We start from the raw sequence: 20,953 nt of genomic DNA on the forward strand, positions 1-20,953 counted from the left end.
TTTCGTCTCTCTGCAGCAACGTTCTTCGCCCTCGTACAAGCTACAGCTCTCTCCGGCTCCCGGAGCAGGAGAAGCGGCTGCTTCGCGCACACAACAGCGGAGCGGCAGCCGTACTCTCCGAAGCGCTGCTTCAGCCGAAAGACGCCGGCCACCGGCGCTTGGCTTCGGACAGCTCCGGAGAGCCGTAGTGTGCATCTGCACTAGACTGCATCATAGCGAAAAGCTTTGGCAGTGTGTCTCGCAGAGAGATAGCTTAGGAGCGCAGCGCACTTATGCCTCCCTTGTCCAAAAACACGATTTTACTGCACACTCCAAAAATAGTGCTCTTTCCTGGGCAATACGTAAGCTGCTATCTAGCGGCCGTGATTTTTCGGCTACTGTTGCTCAGCTAGTTGTTTTAACGTGCACAGGCCGTCCTGGCTTTCAGTGCACAGTGATAGCAATCGCAAAAGTCTAGCAGCTGCTGACTTCCAAACACAAGGCGCTGGCTATGTTCTTGCTTCTCGACAACTCAACGCAGCCCTTCATTTCTGCACTTGCCAACGAGGTCTCTGCACTCGGAGCCTCAGAGGACGCGCACGAGTTTCCCAGGAGGGGCTGCATCAGGACGAATTCAAAACTCAGGAAAATTGTCCTGGAACACCTTCCCTAAGGATGCTAGAATGGAATTGAAGAGGCAGGCGAGCGGCCACCACGGTTCTCTAGCAGTCCTTAGGGTGCGCGGAGAAGCCGGGTGCTCTGCGGCTTCGTTCTTCGCCCTCGTACAAGCTACCGCTCTCTCCGGCTCCCGGAGCAGGAGAAGCGGCTGCTTCGCGCACACAACAGCGGAGCGGCAGCCGTACGCTCCGAAGCGCTGCTTCAGCCGAAAGACGCCGGCCACCGGCGCTTGGCTTCGGACAGCTCCGGAGAGCCGTAGTGTGCGTCTGCACTAGACTGCATCCTAGCGAAAAGCTTTGGCAGTGTGTCTCGCAGGGAGATAGCTTAGGAGCGCAGCGCACTTTTGCCTCCCTTGTCCAGAAACACGCATTTGCTGCACACTCCAAAAACACTGCTCTTCCTATGGTAATATGTAAGCTGCTGTCTGACGCCCGTTCTCTTCTGCCCACTCTTGCCCAGCTCGTTGTTTTAACGTGCACGTGCCGTCCTGGCATTCAGTGCACAGTGAAAGCAATCGCAAAAGTCCAGCAGCTGCTGACTGCCAAACACAAGGCGCTGGCTATGTTCTTGCTTCTCGACAACTCAACGCAGCCCTTCATTTCTGCAGCTGCCATCGAGTTCTCTGCATCTCGAGCCTTCGGAAACGAGCACGAGTTTCCCAAGAGGGGCTTCATCAGGACGAAGTCAAAACCCAGGAAAATTGTCTCGGAGCACCTTCAATAAAGCATGCCAGCAGTGCATTGAAAAGGCAGGGAGCTTTAGCCACCGTCCTCTATCAGTCGCAAGGCTGTGCACACAATTTCGTCTCTCTGCAGCAACGTTCTTCGCCCTCGTACAAGCTACAGCTCTCTCCGGCTCCCGGAGCAGGAGAAGCGGCTGCTTCGCGCACACAACAGCGGAGCGGCAGCCCTACGCTCCGAAGCGCTGCTTCAGCCGAAAGACGCCGGCCACCGGCGCTTGGCTTCGGACAGCTCCGGAGAGCCGTAGTGTGCGTCTGCACTAGACTGCATCATAGCGAAAAGCTTTGGCAGTGTGTCTCGCAGGGAGATAGCTTAGGAGCGCAGCGCACTTATGCCTCCCTTGTCCAGAAACACGATTTTACTGCACACTCCAAAAACAATGCTCTTTCCAGGGCAATATATAAGCTGATTTCTGACGGCCGTGATCTTTCGATTACTCTTGCTCAGCTAGTTGTTTTAACGTGCACGTGCCGTCCTGGCTTTCAGTGCACAGTGATAGCAATCGCAAAAGTCTAGCAGCTGCTGACTTCCAAACACAAGGCGCTGGCTATGTTCTTGCTTCTCGACAACTCAACGCAGCCCTTCATTTCTGCAGTTGCCATCGAGGTCTCTGCATCTCGGAGACTCAGAGGACGAGCACGAGTTTCCCAGGAGGGGCTGCATCAGGACGAATTCAAAACTCAGGAAAATTGTCCTGGAACACCTTCCCTAAGGATGCTAGAATGGAATTGAAGAGGCAGGCGAGCGGCCACCACGGTCCTCTAGCAGTCCTTAGGGTGCGCGCAGAAGACCGGTGCTCTGCGGCTTCGTTCTTCGCCCTCGTACAAGCTACCGCTCTCTCCGGCTCCCGGAGCAGGAGAAGCGGCTGCTTCGCGCACACAACAGCGGAGCGGCAGCCGTACGCTCCGAAGCGCTGCTTCAGCCGAAAGACGCCGGCCACCGGCGCTTGGCTTCGGACAGCTCCGGAGAGCCGTAGTGTGCATCTGCACTAGACTGCATCCTAGCGAAAAGCTTTGGCAGTGTGTCTCGCAGGGAGATAGCTTAGGAGCGCAGCGCACTTTTGCCTCCCTTGTCCAGAAAGACGCATTTGCTGCACACTCCAAAAACACTGCTCTTCCTATGGTAATATGTAAGCTGCTGTCTGACGCCCGTTCTCTTCTGCCCACTCTTGCCCAGCTCGTTGTTTTAACGTGGACGTGCCGTCCTGGCATTCAGTGCACAGTGAAAGCAATCGCAAAAGTCCAGCAGCTGCTGACTGCCAAACACAAGGCGCTGGCTATGTTCTTGCTTCTCGACAACTCAACGCAGCCCTTCATTTCTGCAGCTGCCATCGAGTTCTCTGCATCTCGAGCCTTCGAAAACGAGCACGAGTTTCCCAAGAGGGGCTTCATCAGGACGAAGTCAAAACCCAGGAAAATTGTCTCGGAGCACCTTCAATAAAGCATGCCAGCAGTGCATTGAAAAGGCAGGGAGCTTTAGCCACCGTCCTCTATCAGTCGCAAGGCTGTGCACACAATTTCGTCTCTCTGCAGCAACGTTCTTCGCCCTCGTACAAGCTACAGCTCTCTCCGGCTCCCGGAGCAGGAGAAGCGGCTGCTTCGCGCACACAACAGCGGAGCGGCAGCCGTACTCTCCGAAGCGCTGCTTCAGCCGAAAGACGCCGGCCACCGGCGCTTGGCTTCGGACAGCTCCGGAGAGCCGTAGTGTGCGTCTGCACTAGACTGCATCATAGCGAAAAGCTTTGGCAGTGTGTCTCGCAGGGAGATAGCTTAGGAGCGCAGCGCACTTATGCCTCCGTTGTCCAGAAACACGATTTTACTGCACACTCCAAAAACAATGCTCTTTCCAGGGCAATATATAAGCTGATTTCTGACGGCCGTGATCTTTCGATTACTCTTGCTCAGCTAGTTGTTTTAACGTGCACAGGCCGTCCTGGCTTTCAGTGCACAGTGATAGCAATCGCAAAAGTCTAGCAGCTGCTGACTTCCAAACACAAGGCGCTGGCTATGTTCTTGCTTCTCGACAACTCAACGCAGCCCTTCATTTCTGCACTTGCCAACGAGGTCTCTGCACTCGGAGCCTCAGAGGACGCGCACGAGTTTCCCAGGAGGGGCTGCATCAGGACGAATTCAAAACTCAGGAAAATTGTCCTGGAACACCTTCCCTAAGGATGCTAGAATGGAATTGAAGAGGCAGGCGAGCGGCCACCACGGTCCTCTAGCACTCCTTAGGGTGCGCGGAGAAGCCGGGTGCTCTGCGGCTTCGTTCTTCGCCCTCGTACAAGCTACCGCTCTCTCCGGCTCCCGGAGCAGGAGAAGCGGCTGCTTCGCGCACACAACAGCGGAGCGGCAGCCGTACGCTCCGAAGCGCTGCTTCAGCCGAAAGACGCCGGCCACCGGCGCTTGGCTTCGGACAGCTCCGGAGAGCCGTAGTGTGCGTCTGCACTAAACTGCATGATAGCGAAAAGCTTTGGCAGTGTGTCTCGCAGGGAGATAGCTTAGGAGCGCAGCGCACTTATGCCTCCCTTGTCCAGAAACACGATTTTACTGCACACTCCAAAAACAATGCTCTTTCCAGGGCAATATATAAGCTGATTTCTGACGGCCGTGATCTTTCGATTACTCTTGCTCAGCTAGTTGTTTTAACGTGCACAGGCCGTCCTGGCTTTCAGTGCACAGTGATAGCAATCGCAAAAGTCTAGCAGCTGCTGACTCCCAAACACAAGGCGCTGGCTATGTTCTTGCTTCTCGACAACTCAACGCAGCCCTTCATTTCTGCACTTGCCAACGAGGTCTCTGCACTCGGAGCCTCAGAGGACGCGCACGAGTTTCCCAGGAGGGGCTGCATCAGGACGAATTCAAAACTCAGGAAAATTGTCCTGGAACACCTTCCCTAAGGATGCTAGAATGGAATTGAAGAGGCAGGCGAGCGGCCACCACGGTCCTCTAGCAGTCCTTAGGGTGCGCGGAGAAGCCGGGTGCTCTGCGGCTTCGTTCTTCGCCCTCGTACAAGCTACCGCTCTCTCCGGCTCCCGGAGCAGGAGAAGCGGCTGCTTCGCGCACACAACAGCGGAGCGGCAGCCGTACGCTCCGAAGCGCTGCTTCAGCCGAAAGACGCCGGCCACCGGCGCTTGGCTTCGGACAGCTCCGGAGAGCCGTAGTGTGCGTCTGCACTAAACTGCATGATAGCGAAAAGCTTTGGCAGTGTGTCTCGCAGGGAGATAGCTTAGGAGCGCAGCGCACTTATGCCTCCCTTGTCCAGAAACACGATTTTACTGCACACTCCAAAAACAATGCTCTTTCCAGGGCAATATATAAGCTGATTTCTGACGGCCGTGATCTTTCGATTACTCTTGCTCAGCTAGTTGTTTTAACGTGCACAGGCCGTCCTGGCTTTCAGTGCACAGTGATAGCAATCGCAAAAGTCTAGCAGCTGCTGACTCCCAAACACAAGGCGCTGGCTATGTTCTTGCTTCTCGACAACTCAACGCAGCCCTTCATTTCTGCACTTGCCAACGAGGTCTCTGCACTCGGAGCCTCAGAGGACGCGCACGAGTTTCCCAGGAGGGGCTGCATCAGGACGAATTCAAAACTCAGGAAAATTGTCCTGGAACACCTTCCCTAAGGATGCTAGAATGGAATTGAAGAGGCAGGCGAGCGGCCACCACGGTCCTCTAGCAGTCCTTAGGGTGCGCGGAGAAGCCGGGTGCTCTGCGGCTTCGTTCTTCGCCCTCGTACAAGCTACCGCTCTCTCCGGCTCCCGGAGCAGGAGAAGCGGCTGCTTCGCGCACACAACAGCGGAGCGGCAGCCGTACGCTCCGAAGCGCTGCTTCAGCCGAAAGACGCCGGCCACCGGCGCTTGGCTTCGGACAGCTCCGGAGAGCCGTAGTGTGCGTCTGCACTAGACTGCATCCTAGCGAAAAGCTTTGGCAGTGTGTCTCGCAGGGAGATAGCTTAGGAGCGCAGCGCACTTTTGCCTCCCTTGTCCAGAAACACGCATTTGCTGCACACTCCAAAAACACTGCTCTTCCTATGGTAATATGTAAGCTGCTGTCTGACGCCCGTTCTCTTCTGCCCACTCTTGCCCAGCTCGTTGTTTTAACGTGCACGTGCCGTCCTGGCATTCAGTGCACAGTGAAAGCAATCGCAAAAGTCCAGCAGCTGCTGACTGCCAAACACAAGGCGCTGGCTATGTTCTTGCTTCTCGACAACTCAACGCAGCCCTTCATTTCTGCAGCTGCCATCGAGTTCTCTGCATCTCGAGCCTTCAGAAACGAGCACGAGTTTCCCAAGAGGGGCTTCATCAGGACGAAGTCAAAACCCAGGAAAATTGTCTCGGAGCACCTTCAATAAAGCATGCCAGCAGTGCATTGAAAAGGCAGGGAGCTTTAGCCACCGTCCTCTATCAGTCGCAAGGCTGTGCACACAATTTCGTCTCTCTGCAGCAACGTTCTTCGCCCTCGTACAAGCTACAGCTCTCTCCGGCTCCCGGAGCAGGAGAAGCGGCTGCTTCGCGCACACAACAGCGGAGCGGCAGCCCTACGCTCCGAAGCGCTGCTTCAGCCGAAAGACGCCGGCCACCGGCGCTTGGCTTCGGACAGCTCCGGAGAGCCGTAGTGTGCATCTGCACTAGACTGCATCATAGCGAAAAGCTTTGGCAGTGTGTCTCGCAGGGAGATAGCTTAGGAGCGCAGCGCACTTATGCCTCCCTTGTCCAAAAACACGATTTTACTGCACACTCCAAAAATAGTGCTCTTTCCTGGGCAATACGTAAGCTGCTATCTAGCGGCCGTGATTTTTCGGCTACTCTTGCTCAGCTAGTTGTTTTAACGTGCACAGGCCGTCCTGGCTTTCAGTGCACAGTGATAGCAATCGCAAAAGTCTAGCAGCTGCTGACTTCCAAACACAAGGCGCTGACTATGTTCTTGCTTCTCGACAACTCAACGCAGCTCTTCATTTCTGCAGTTGCCATCGAGGTCTCTGCATCTCGGAGACTCAGAGGACGAGCACGAGTTTCCCAGGAGGGGCTGCATCAGGACGAATTCAAAACTCAGGAAAATTGTCCTGGAACACCTTCCCTAAGGATGCTAGAATGGAATTGAAGAGGCAGGCGAGCGGCCACCACGGTCCTCTAGCAGTCCTTAGGGTGCGCGCAGAAGACCGGTGCTCTGCGGCTTCAGTCTTCGCCCTCGTACAAGCTACCGCTCTCTCCGGCTCCCGGAGCAGGAGAAGCGGCTGCTTCGCGCACACAACAGCGGAGCGGCAGCCGTACGCTCCGAAGCGCTGCTTCAGCCGAAAGACGCCGGCCACCGGCGCTTGGCTTCGGACAGCTCCGGAGAGCCGTAGTGTGCATCTGCACTAGACTGCATCATAGCGAAAAGCTTTGGCAGTGTGTCTCGCAGAGAGATAGCTTAGGAGCGCAGCGCACTTATGCCTCCCTTGTCCAGAAACACGATTTTACTGCACACTCCAAAAACAATGCTCTTTCCAGGGCAATATATAAGCTGATTTCTGACGGCCGTGATCTTTCGATTACTCTTGCTCAGCTAGTTGTTTTAACGTGCACAGGCCGTCCTGGCTTTCAGTGCACAGTGATAGCAATCGCAAAAGTCTAGCAGCTGCTGACTTCCAAACACAAGGCGCTGGCTATGTTCTTGCTTCTCGACAACTCAACGCAGCCCTTCATTTCTGCACTTGCCAACGAGGTCTCTGCACTCGGAGCCTCAGAGGACGCGCACGAGTTTCCCAGGAGGGGCTGCATCAGGACGAATTCAAAACTCAGGAAAATTGTCCTGGAACACCTTCCCTAAGGATGCTAGAATGGAATTGAAGAGGCAGGCGAGCGGCCACCACGGTTCTCTAGCAGTCCTTAGGGTGCGCGGAGAAGCCGGGTGCTCTGCGGCTTCGTTCTTCGCCCTCGTACAAGCTACCGCTCTCTCCGGCTCCCGGAGCAGGAGAAGCGGCTGCTTCGCGCACACAACAGCGGAGCGGCAGCCGTACGCTCCGAAGCGCTGCTTCAGCCGAAAGACGCCGGCCACCGGCGCTTGGCTTCGGACAGCTCCGGAGAGCCGTAGTGTGCGTCTGCACTAAACTGCATGATAGCGAAAAGCTTTGGCAGTGTGTCTCGCAGGGAGATAGCTTAGGAGCGCAGCGCACTTTTGCCTCCCTTGTCCAGAAACACGCATTTGCTGCACACTCCAAAAACACTGCTCTTCCTATGGTAATATGTAAGCTGCTGTCTGACGCCCGTTCTCTTCTGCCCACTCTTGCCCAGCTCGTTGTTTTAACGTGCACGTGCCGTCCTGGCATTCAGTGCACAGTGAAAGCAATCGCAAAAGTCCAGCAGCTGCTGACTGCCAAACACAAGGCGCTGGCTATGTTCTTGCTTCTCGACAACTCAACGCAGCCCTTCATTTCTGCAGCTGCCATCGAGTTCTCTGCATCTCGAGCCTTCGGAAACGAGCACGAGTTTCCCAAGAGGGGCTTCATCAGGACGAAGTCAAAACCCAGGAAAATTGTCTCGGAGCACCTTCAATAAAGCATGCCAGCAGTGCATTGAAAAGGCAGGGAGCTTTAGCCACCGTCCTCTATCAGTCGCAAGGCTGTGCACACAATTTCGTCTCTCTGCAGCAACGTTCTTCGCCCTCGTACAAGCTACAGCTCTCTCCGGCTCCCGGAGCAGGAGAAGCGGCTGCTTCGCGCACACAACAGCGGAGCGGCAGCCGTACTCTCCGAAGCGCTGCTTCAGCCGAAAGACGCCGGCCACCGGCGCTTGGCTTCGGACAGCTCCGGAGAGCCGTAGTGTGCATCTGCACTAGACTGCATCATAGCGAAAAGCTTTGGCAGTGTGTCTCGCAGAGAGATAGCTTAGGAGCGCAGCGCACTTATGCCTCCCTTGTCCAAAAACACGATTTTACTGCACACTCCAAAAATAGTGCTCTTTCCTGGGCAATACGTAAGCTGCTATCTAGCGGCCGTGATTTTTCGGCTACTGTTGCTCAGCTAGTTGTTTTAACGTGCACAGGCCGTCCTGGCTTTCAGTGCACAGTGATAGCAATCGCAAAAGTCCAGCAGCTGCTGACTCCCAAACACAAGGCGCTGGCTATGTTCTTGCTTCTCGACAACTCAACGCAGCCCTTCATTTCTGCACTTGCCAACGAGGTCTCTGCACTCGGAGCCTCAGAGGACGCGCACGAGTTTCCCAGGAGGGGCTGCATCAGGACGAATTCAAAACTCAGGAAAATTGTCCTGGAACACCTTCCCTAAGGATGCTAGAAAGGAATTGAAGAGGCAGGCGAGCGGCCACCACGGTCCTCTAGCACTCCTTAGGGTGCGCGGAGAAGCCGGGTGCTCTGCGGCTTCGTTCTTCGCCCTCGTACAAGCTACCGCTCTCTCCGCTCCCGGAGCAGGAGAAGCGGCTGCTTCGCGCACACAACAGCGGAGCGGCAGCCGTACGCTCCGAAGCGCTGCTTCAGCCGAAAGACGCCGGCCACCGGCGCTTGGCTTCGGACAGCTCCGGAGAGCCGTAGTGTGCGTCTGCACTAGACTGCATCCTAGCGAAAAGCTTTGGCAGTGTGTCTCGCAGGGAGATAGCTTAGGAGCGCAGCGCACTTTTGCCTCCCTTGTCCAGAAACACGCATTTGCTGCACACTCCAAAAACACTGCTCTTCCTATGGTAATATGTAAGCTGCTGTCTGACGCCCGTTCTCTTCTGCCCACTCTTGCCCAGCTCATTGTTTTAACGTGCACGTGCCGTCCTGGCATTCAGTGCACAGTGAAAGCAATCGCAAAAGTCCAGCAGCTGCTGACTGCCAAACACAAGGCGCTGGCTATGTTCTTGCTTCTCGACAACTCAACGCAGCCCTTCATTTCTGCAGCTGCCATCGAGTTCTCTGCATCTCGAGCCTTCGGAAACGAGCACGAGTTTCCCAAGAGGGGCTTCATCAGGACGAAGTCAAAACCCAGGAAAATTGTCTCGGAGCACCTTCAATAAAGCATGCCAGCAGTGCATTGAAAAGGCAGGGAGCTTTAGCCACCGTCCTCTATCAGTCGCAAGGCTGTGCACACAATTTCGTCTCTCTGCAGCAACGTTCTTCGCCCTCGTACAAGCTACAGCTCTCTCCGGCTCCCGGAGCAGGAGAAGCGGCTGCTTCGCGCACACAACAGCGGAGCGGCAGCCCTACGCTCCGAAGCGCTGCTTCAGCCGAAAGACGCCGGCCACCGGCGCTTGGCTTCGGACAGCTCCGGAGAGCCGTAGTGTGCGTCTGCACTAGACTGCATCATAGCGAAAAGCTTTGGCAGTGTGTCTCGCAGGGAGATAGCTTAGGAGCGCAGCGCACTTATGCCTCCCTTGTCCAAAAACACGATTTTACTGCACACTCCAAAAATAGTGCTCTTTCCTGGGCAATACGTAAGCTGCTATCTAGCGGCCGTGACTTTTCGGCTACTCTTGCTCAGCTAGTTGTTTTAACGTGCACGTGCCGTCCTGGCTTTCAGTGCACAGTGATAGCAATCGCAAAAGTCTAGCAGCTGCTGACTTCCAAACACAAGGCGCTGGCTATGTTCTTGCTTCTCGACAACTCAACGCAGCCCTTCATTTCTGCAGTTGCCATCGAGGTCTCTGCATCTCGGAGACTCAGAGGACGAGCACGAGTTTCCCAGGAGGGGCTGCATCAGGACGAATTCAAAACTCAGGAAAATTGTCCTGGAACACCTTCCCTAAGGATGCTAGAATGGAATTGAAGAGGCAGGCGAGCGGCCACCACGGTCCTCTAGCAGTCCTTAGGGTGCGCGCAGAAGACCGGTGCTCTGCGGCTTCGTTCTTCGCCCTCGTACAAGCTACCGCTCTCTCCGGCTCCCGGAGCAGGAGAAGCGGCTGCTTCGCGCACACAACAGCGGAGCGGCAGCCGTACGCTCCGAAGCGCTGCTTCAGCCGAAAGACGCCGGCCACCGGCGCTTGGCTTCGGACAGCTCCGGAGAGCCGTAGTGTGCATCTGCACTAGACTGCATCCTAGCGAAAAGCTTTGGCAGTGTGTCTCGCAGGGAGATAGCTTAGGAGCGCAGCGCACTTTTGCCTCCCTTGTCCAGAAAGACGCATTTGCTGCACACTCCAAAAACACTGCTCTTCCTATGGTAATATGTAAGCTGCTGTCTGACGCCCGTTCTCTTCTGCCCACTCTTGCCCAGCTCGTTGTTTTAACGTGGACGTGCCGTCCTGGCATTCAGTGCACAGTGAAAGCAATCGCAAAAGTCCAGCAGCTGCTGACTGCCAAACACAAGGCGCTGGCTATGTTCTTGCTTCTCGACAACTCAACGCAGCCCTTCATTTCTGCAGCTGCCATCGAGTTCTCTGCATCTCGAGCCTTCGGAAACGAGCACGAGTTTCCCAAGAGGGGCTTCATCAGGACGAAGTCAAAACCCAGGAAAATTGTCTCGGAGCACCTTCAATAAAGCATGCCAGCAGTGCATTGAAAAGGCAGGGAGCTTTAGCCACCGTCCTCTATCAGTCGCAAGGCTGTGCACACAATTTCGTCTCTCTGCAGCAACGTTCTTCGCCCTCGTACACGCTACAGCTCTCTCCGGCTCCCGGAGCAGGAGAAGCGGCTGCTTCGCGCACACAACAGCGGAGCGGCAGCCGTACTCTCCGAAGCGCTGCTTCAGCCGAAAGACGCCGGCCACCGGCGCTTGGCTTCGGACAGCTCCGGAGAGCCGTAGTGTGCGTCTGCACTAGACTGCATCATAGCGAAAAGCTTTGGCAGTGTGTCTCGCAGGGAGATAGCTTAGGAGCGCAGCGCACTTATGCCTCCGTTGTCCAGAAACACGATTTTACTGCACACTCCAAAAACAATGCTCTTTCCAGGGCAATATATAAGCTGATTTCTGACGGCCGTGATCTTTCGATTACTCTTGCTCAGCTAGTTGTTTTAACGTGCACAGGCCGTCCTGGCTTTCAGTGCACAGTGATAGCAATCGCAAAAGTCTAGCAGCTGCTGACTTCCAAACACAAGGCGCTGGCTATGTTCTTGCTTCTCGACAACTCAACGCAGCCCTTCATTTCTGCACTTGCCAACGAGGTCTCTGCACTCGGAGCCTCAGAGGACGCGCACGAGTTTCCCAGGAGGGGCTGCATCAGGACGAATTCAAAACTCAGGAAAATTGTCCTGGAACACCTTCCCTAAGGATGCTAGAATGGAATTGAAGAGGCAGGCGAGCGGCCACCACGGTCCTCTAGCAGTCCTTAGGGTGCGCGGAGAAGCCGGGTGCTCTGCGGCTTCGTTCTTCGCCCTCGTACAAGCTACCGCTCTCTCCGGCTCCCGGAGCAGGAGAAGCGGCTGCTTCGCGCACACAACAGCGGAGCGGCAGCCGTACGCTCCGAAGCGCTGCTTCAGCCGAAAGACGCCGGCCACCGGCGCTTGGCTTCGGACAGCTCCGGAGAGCCGTAGTGTGCGTCTGCACTAAACTGCATGATAGCGAAAAGCTTTGGCAGTGTGTCTCGCAGGGAGATAGCTTAGGAGCGCAGCGCACTTATGCCTCCCTTGTCCAGAAACACGATTTTACTGCACACTCCAAAAACAATGCTCTTTCCAGGGCAATATATAAGCTGATTTCTGACGGCCGTGATCTTTCGATTACTCTTGCTCAGCTAGTTGTTTTAACGTGCACAGGCCGTCCTGGCTTTCAGTGCACAGTGATAGCAATCGCAAAAGTCTAGCAGCTGCTGACTCCCAAACACAAGGCGCTGGCTATGTTCTTGCTTCTCGACAACTCAACGCAGCCCTTCATTTCTGCACTTGCCAACGAGGTCTCTGCACTCGGAGCCTCAGAGTACGCGCACGAGTTTCCCAGGAGGGGCTGCATCAGGACGAATTCAAAACTCAGGAAAATTGTCCTGGAACACCTTCCCTAAGGATGCTAGAATGGAATTGAAGAGGCAGGCGAGCGGCCACCACGGTCCTCTAGCAGTCCTTAGGGTGCGCGGAGAAGCCGGGTGCTCTGCGGCTTCGTTCTTCGCCCTCGTACAAGCTACCGCTCTCTCCGGCTCCCGGAGCAGGAGAAGCGGCTGCTTCGCGCACACAACAGCGGAGCGGCAGCCGTACGCTCCGAAGCGCTGCTTCAGCCGAAAGACGCCGGCCACCGGCGCTTGGCTTCGGACAGCTCCGGAGAGCCGTAGTGTGCGTCTGCACTAGACTGCATCCTAGCGAAAAGCTTTGGCAGTGTGTCTCGCAGGGAGATAGCTTAGGAGCGCAGCGCACTTTTGCCTCCCTTGTCCAGAAAGACGCATTTGCTGCACACTCCAAAAACACTGCTCTTCCTATGGTAATATGTAAGCTGCTGTCTGACGCCCGTTCTCTTCTGCCCACTCTTGCCCAGCTCGTTGTTTTAACGTGCACGTGCCGTCCTGGCATTCAGTGCACAGTGAAAGCAATCGCAAAAGTCCAGCAGCTGCTGACTGCCAAACACAAGGCGCTGGCTATGTTCTTGCTTCTCGACAACTCAACGCAGCCCTTCATTTCTGCAGCTGCCATCGAGTTCTCTGCATCTCGAGCCTTCGGAAACGAGCACGAGTTTCCCAAGAGGGGCTTCATCAGGACGAAGTCAAAACCCAGGAAAATTGTCTCGGAGCACCTTCAATAAAGCATGCCAGCAGTGCATTGAAAAGGCAGGGAGCTTTAGCCACCGTCCTCTATCAGTCGCAAGGCTGTGCACACAATTTCGTCTCTCTGCAGCAACGTTCTTCGCCCTCGTACAAGCTACAGCTCTCTCCGGCTCCCGGAGCAGGAGAAGCGGCTGCTTCGCGCACACAACAGCGGAGCGGCAGCCGTACTCTCCGAAGCGCTGCTTCAGCCGAAAGACGCCGGCCACCGGCGCTTGGCTTCGGACAGCTCCGGAGAGCCGTAGTGTGCATCTGCACTAGACTGCATCATAGCGAAAAGCTTTGGCAGTGTGTCTCGCAGGGAGATAGCTTAGGAGCGCAGCGCACTTATGCCTCCCTTGTCCAAAAACACGATTTTACTGCACACTCCAAAAATAGTGCTCTTTCCTGGGCAATACGTAAGCTGCTATCTAGCGGCCGTGATTTTTCGGCTACTGTTGCTCAGCTAGTTGTTTTAACGTGCACAGGCCGTCCTGGCTTTCAGTGCACAGTGATAGCAATCGCAAAAGTCTAGCAGCTGCTGACTTCCAAACACAAGGCGCTGACTATGTTCTTGCTTCTCGACAACTCAACGCAGCTCTTCATTTCTGCAGTTGCCATCGAGGTCTCTGCATCTCGGAGACTCAGAGGACGAGCACGAGTTTCCCAGGAGGGGCTGCATCAGGACGAATTCAAAACTCAGGAAAATTGTCCTGGAACACCTTCCCTAAGGATGCTAGAATGGAATTGAAGAGGCAGGCGAGCGGCCACCACGGTCCTCTAGCAGTCCTTAGGGTGCGCGCAGAAGACCGGTGCTCTGCGGCTTCGTTCTTCGCCCTCGTACAAGCTACCGCTCTCTCCGGCTCCCGGAGCAGGAGAAGCGGCTGCTTCGCGCACACAACAGCGGAGCGGCAGCCGTACGCTCCGAAGCGCTGCTTCAGCCGAAAGACGCCGGCCACCGGCGCTTGGCTTCGGACAGCTCCGGAGAGCCGTAGTGTGCATCTGCACTAGACTGCATCATAGCGAAAAGCTTTGGCAGTGTGTCTCGCAGAGAGATAGCTTAGGAGCGCAGCGCACTTATGCCTCCCTTGTCCAGAAACACGATTTTACTGCACACTCCAAAAACAATGCTCTTTCCAGGGCAATATATAAGCTGATTTCTGACGGCCGTGATCTTTCGATTACTCTTGCTCAGCTAGTTGTTTTAACGTGCACAGGCCGTCCTGGCTTTCAGTGCACAGTGATAGCAATCGCAAAAGTCTAGCAGCTGCTGACTTCCAAACACAAGGCGCTGGCTATGTTCTTGCTTCTCGACAACTCAACGCAGCCCTTCATTTCTGCACTTGCCAACGAGGTCTCTGCACTCGGAGCCTCAGAGGACGCGCACGAGTTTCCCAGGAGGGGCTGCATCAGGACGAATTCAAAACTCAGGAAAATTGTCCTGGAACACCTTCCCTAAGGATGCTAGAATGGAATTGAAGAGGCAGGCGAGCGGCCACCACGGTTCTCTAGCAGTCCTTAGGGTGCGCGGAGAAGCCGGGTGCTCTGCGGCTTCGTTCTTCGCCCTCGTACAAGCTACCGCTCTCTCCGGCTCCCGGAGCAGGAGAAGCGGCTGCTTCGCGCACACAACAGCGGAGCGGCAGCCGTACGCTCCGAAGCGCTGCTTCAGCCGAAAGACGCCGGCCACCGGCGCTTGGCTTCGGACAGCTCCGGAGAGCCGTAGTGTGCGTCTGCACTAGACTGCATCCTAGCGAAAAGCTTTGGCAGTGTGTCTCGCAGGGAGATAGCTTAGGAGCGCAGCGCACTTTTGCCTCCCTTGTCCAGAAACACGCATTTGCTGCACACTCCAAAAACACTGCTCTTCCTATGGTAATATGTAAGCTGCTGTCTGACGCCCGTTCTCTTCTGCCCACTCTTGCCCAGCTCGTTGTTTTAACGTGCACGTGCCGTCCTGGCATTCAGTGCACAGTGAAAGCAATCGCAAAAGTCCAGCAGCTGCTGACTGCCAAACACAAGGCGCTGGCTATGTTCTTGCTTCTCGACAACTCAACGCAGCCCTTCATTTCTGCAGCTGCCATCGAGTTCTCTGCATCTCGAGCCTTCGGAAACGAGCACGAGTTTCCCAAGAGGGGCTTCATCAGGACGAAGTCAAAACCCAGGAAAATTGTCTCGGAGCACCTTCAATAAAGCATGCCAGCAGTGCATTGAAAAGGCAGGGAGCTTTAGCCACCGTCCTCTATCAGTCGCAAGGCTGTGCACACAATTTCGTCTCTCTGCAGCAACGTTCTTCGCCCTCGTACAAGCTACAGCTCTCTCCGGCTCCCGGAGCAGGAGAAGAGGCTGCTTCGCGCACACAACAGCGGAGCGGCAGCCGTACTCTCCGAAGCGCTGCTTCAGCCGAAAGACGCCGGCCACCGGCGCTTGGCTTCGGACAGCTCCGGAGAGCCGTAGTGTGCGTCTGCACTAGACTGCATCATAGCGAAAAGCTTTGGCAGTGTGTCTCGCAGGGAGATAGCTTAGGAGCGCAGCGCACTTATGCCTCCCTTGTCCAAAAACACGATTTTACTGCACACTCCAAAAATAGTGCTCTTTCCTGGGCAATACGTAAGCTGCTATCTAGCGGCCGTGATTTTTCGGCTACTGTTGCTCAGCTAGTTGTTTTAACGTGCACAGGCCGTCCTGGCTTTCAGTGCACAGTGATAGCAATCGCAAAAGTCCAGCAGCTGCTGACTCCCAAACACAAGGCGCTGGCTATGTTCTTGCTTCTCGACAACTCAACGCAGCCCTTCATTTCTGCACTTGCCAACGAGGTCTCTGCACTCGGAGCCTCAGAGGACGCGCACGAGTTTCCCAGGAGGGGCTGCATCAGGACGAATTCAAAACTCAGGAAAATTGTCCTGGAACACCTTCCCTAAGGATGCTAGAAAGGAATTGAAGAGGCAGGCGAGCGGCCACCACGGTCCTCTAGCACTCCTTAGGGTGCGCGGAGAAGCCGGGTGCTCTGCGGCTTCGTTCTTCGCCCTCGTACAAGCTACCGCTCTCTCCGCTCCCGGAGCAGGAGAAGCGGCTGCTTCGCGCACACAACAGCGGAGCGGCAGCCGTACGCTCCGAAGCGCTGCTTCAGCCGAAAGACGCCGGCCACCGGCGCTTGGCTTCGGACAGCTCCGGAGAGCCGTAGTGTGCGTCTGCACTAGACTGCATCCTAGCGAAAAGCTTTGGCAGTGTGTCTCGCAGGGAGATAGCTTAGGAGCGCAGCGCACTTTTGCCTCCCTTGTCCAGAAAGACGCATTTGCTGCACACTCCAAAAACACTGCTCTTCCTATGGTAATATGTAAGCTGCTGTCTGACGCCCGTTCTCTTCTGCCCACTCTTGCCCAGCTCGTTGTTTTAACGTGCACGTGCCGTCCTGGCATTCAGTGCACAGTGAAAGCAATCGCAAAAGTCCAGCAGCTGCTGACTGCCAAACACAAGGCGCTGGCTATGTTCTTGCTTCTCGACAACTCAACGCAGCCCTTCATTTCTGCAGCTGCCATCGAGTTCTCTGCATCTCGAGCCTTCGGAAACGAGCACGAGTTTCCCAAGAGGGGCTTCATCAGGACGAAGTCAAAACCCAGGAAAATTGTCTCGGAGCACCTTCAATAAAGCATGCCAGCAGTGCATTGAAAAGGCAGGGAGCTTTAGCCACCGTCCTCTATCAGTCGCAAGGCTGTGCACACAATTTCGTCTCTCTGCAGCAACGTTCTTCGCCCTCGTACAAGCTACAGCTCTCTCCGGCTCCCGGAGCAGGAGAAGAGGCTGCTTCGCGCACACAACAGCGGAGCGGCAGCCCTACGCTCCGAAGCGCTGCTTCAGCCGAAAGACGCCGGCCACCGGCGCTTGGCTTCGGACAGCTCCGGAGAGCCGTAGTGTGCGTCTGCACTAGACTGCATCATAGCGAAAAGCTTTGGCAGTGTGTCTCGCAGGGAGATAGCTTAGGAGCGCAGCGCACTTATGCCTCCCTTGTCCAAAAACACGATTTTACTGCACACTCCAAAAATAGTGCTCTTTCCTGGGCAATACGTAAGCTGCTATCTAGCGGCCGTGACTTTTCGGCTACTCTTGCTCAGCTAGTTGTTTTAACGTGCACAGGCCGTCCTGGCTTTCAGTGCACAGTGATAGCAATCGCAAAAGTCTAGCAGCTGCTGACTTCCAAACACAAGGCGCTGGCTATGTTCTTGCTTCTCGACAACTCAACGCAGCCCTTCATTTCTGCAGTTGCCATCGAGGTCTCTGCATCTCGGAGACTCAGAGGACGAGCACGAGTTTCCCAGGAGGGGCTGCATCAGGACGAATTCAAAACTCAGGAAAATTGTCCTGGAACACCTTCCCTAAGGATGCTAGAATGGAATTGAAGAGGCAGGCGAGCGGCCACCACGGTCCTCTAGCAGTCCTTAGGGTGCGCGCAGAAGACCGGTGCTCTGCGGCTTCGTTCTTCGCCCTCGTACAAGCTACCGCTCTCTCCGGCTCCCGGAGCAGGAGAAGCGGCTGCTTCGCGCACACAACAGCGGAGCGGCAGCCGTACGCTCCGAAGCGCTGCTTCAGCCGAAAGACGCCGGCCACCGGCGCTTGGCTTCGGACAGCTCCGGAGAGCCGTAGTGTGCATCTGCACTAGACTGCATCCTAGCGAAAAGCTTTGGCAGTGTGTCTCGCAGGGAGATAGCTTAGGAGCGCAGCGCACTTTTGCCTCCCTTGTCCAGAAAGACGCATTTGCTGCACACTCCAAAAACACTGCTCTTCCTATGGTAATATGTAAGCTGCTGTCTGACGCCCGTTCTCTTCTGCCCACTCTTGCCCAGCTCGTTGTTTTAACGTGGACGTGCCGTCCTGGCATTCAGTGCACAGTGAAAGCAATCGCAAAAGTCCAGCAGCTGCTGACTGCCAAACACAAGGCGCTGGCTATGTTCTTGCTTCTCGACAACTCAACGCAGCCCTTCATTTCTGCAGCTGCCATCGAGTTCTCTGCATCTCGAGCCTTCGGAAACGAGCACGAGTTTCCCAAGAGGGGCTTCATCAGGACGAAGTCAAAACCCAGGAAAATTGTCTCGGAGCACCTTCAATAAAGCATGCCAGCAGTGCATTGAAAAGGCAGGGAGCTTTAGCCACCGTCCTCTATCAGTCGCAAGGCTGTGCACACAATTTCGTCTCTCTGCAGCAACGTTCTTCGCCCTCGTACAAGCTACAGCTCTCTCCGGCTCCCGGAGCAGGAGAAGCGGCTGCTTCGCGCACACAACAGCGGAGCGGCAGCCGTACTCTCCGAAGCGCTGCTTCAGCCGAAAGACGCCGGCCACCGGCGCTTGGCTTCGGACAGCTCCGGAGAGCCGTAGTGTGCGTCTGCACTAGACTGCATCATAGCGAAAAGCTTTGGCAGTGTGTCTCGCAGGGAGATAGCTTAGGAGCGCAGCGCACTTATGCCTCCGTTGTCCAGAAACACGATTTTACTGCACACTCCAAAAACAATGCTCTTTCCAGGGCAATATATAAGCTGATTTCTGACGGCCGTGATCTTTCGATTACTCTTGCTCAGCTAGTTGTTTTAACGTGCACAGGCCGTCCTGGCTTTCAGTGCACAGTGATAGCAATCGCAAAAGTCTAGCAGCTGCTGACTTCCAAACACAAGGCGCTGGCTATGTTCTTGCTTCTCGACAACTCAACGCAGCCCTTCATTTCTGCACTTGCCAACGAGGTCTCTGCACTCGGAGCCTCAGAGGACGCGCACGAGTTTCCCAGGAGGGGCTGCATCAGGACGAATTCAAAACTCAGGAAAATTGTCCTGGAACACCTTCCCTAAGGATGCTAGAATGGAATTGAAGAAGCAGGCGAGCGGCCACCACGGTCCTCTAGCAGTCCTTAGGGTGCGCGGAGAAGCCGGGTGCTCTGCGGCTTCGTTCTTCGCCCTCGTACAAGCTACCGCTCTCTCCGGCTCCCGGAGCAGGAGAAGCGGCTGCTTCGCGCACACAACAGCGGAGCGGCAGCCGTACGCTCCGAAGCGCTGCTTCAGCCGAAAGACGCCGGCCACCGGCGCTTGGCTTCGGACAGCTCCGGAGAGCCGTAGTGTGCGTCTGCACTAAACTGCATGATAGCGAAAAGCTTTGGCAGTGTGTCTCGCAGGGAGATAGCTTAGGAGCGCAGCGCACTTTTGCCTCCCTTGTCCAGAAACACGCATTTGCTGCACACTCCAAAAACACTGCTCTTCCTATGGTAATATGTAAGCTGCTGTCTGACGCCCGTTCTCTTCTGCCCACTCTTGCCCAGCTCGTTGTTTTAACGTGGACGTGCCGTCCTGGCTTTCAGTGCACAGTGAAAGCAATCGCAAAAGTCCAGCAGCTGCTGACTGCCAAACACAAGGCGCTGGCTATGTTCTTGCTTCTCGACAACTCAACGCAGCCCTTCATTTCTGCAGCTGCCATCGAGTTCTCTGCATCTCGAGCCTTCGGAAACGAGCACGAGTTTCCCAAGAGGGGCTTCATCAGGACGAAGTCAAAACCCAGGAAAATTGTCTCGGAGCACCTTCAATAAAGCATGCCAGCAGTGCATTGAAAAGGCAGGGAGCTTTAGCCACCGTCCTCTATCAGTCGCAAGGCTGTGCACACAATTTCGTCTCTCTGCAGCAACGTTCTTCGCCCTCGTACAAGCTACAGCTCTCTCCGGCTCCCGGAGCAGGAGAAGCGGCTGCTTCGCGCACACAACAGCGGAGCGGCAGCCGTACTCTCCGAAGCGCTGCTTCAGCCGAAAGACGCCGGCCACCGGCGCTTGGCTTCGGACAGCTCCGGAGAGCCGTAGTGTGCGTCTGCACTAGACTGCATCATAGCGAAAAGCTTTGGCAGTGTGTCTCGCAGAGAGATAGCTTAGGAGCGCAGCGCACTTATGCCTCCCTTGTCCAGAAACACGATTTTACTGCACACTCCAAAAACAATGCTCTTTCCAGGGCAATATATAAGCTGATTTCTGACGGCCGTGATCTTTCGATTACTCTTGCTCAGCTAGTTGTTTTAACGTGCACAGGCCGTCCTGGCTTTCAGTGCACAGTGATAGCAATCGCAAAAGTCTAGCAGCTGCTGACTTCCAAACACAAGGCGCTGGCTATGTTCTTGCTTCTCGACAACTCAACGCAGCCCTTCATTTCTGCACTTGCCAACGAGGTCTCTGCACTCGGAGCCTCAGAGGACGCGCACGAGTTTCCCAGGAGGGGCTGCATCAGGACGAATTCAAAACTCAGGAAAATTGTCCTGGAACACCTTCCCTAAGGATGCTAGAATGGAATTGAAGAGGCAGGCGAGCGGCCACCACGGTCCTCTAGCACTCCTTAGGGTGCGCGGAGAAGCCGGGTGCTCTGCGGCTTCGTTCTTCGCCCTCGTACAAGCTACCGCTCTCTCCGCTCCCGGAGCAGGAGAAGCGGCTGCTTCGCGCACACAACAGCGGAGCGGCAGCCGTACGCTCCGAAGCGCTGCTTCAGCCGAAAGACGCCGGCCACCGGCGCTTGGCTTCGGACAGCTCCGGAGAGCCGTAGTGTGCGTCTGCACTAGACTGCATCCTAGCGAAAAGCTTTGGCAGTGTGTCTCGCAGGGAGATAGCTTAGGAGCGCAGCGCACTTTTGCCTCCCTTGTCCAGAAACACGCATTTGCTGCACACTCCAAAAACACTGCTCTTCCTATGGTAATATGTAAGCTGCTGTCTGACGCCCGTTCTCTTCTGCCCACTCTTGCCCAGCTCGTTGTTTTAACGTGCACGTGCCGTCCTGGCATTCAGTGCACAGTGAAAGCAATCGCAAAAGTCCAGCAGCTGCTGACTGCCAAACACAAGGCGCTGGCTATGTTCTTGCTTCTCGACAACTCAACGCAGCCCTTCATTTCTGCAGCTGCCATCGAGTTCTCTGCATCTCGAGCCTT

The sequence above is a fragment of the Lonchura striata genome, chromosome 24 (assembly GCF_046129695.1).
Source record: "Lonchura striata isolate bLonStr1 chromosome 24, bLonStr1.mat, whole genome shotgun sequence".
In the NCBI taxonomy this organism is placed as follows: domain Eukaryota; kingdom Metazoa; phylum Chordata; class Aves; order Passeriformes; family Estrildidae; genus Lonchura; species Lonchura striata.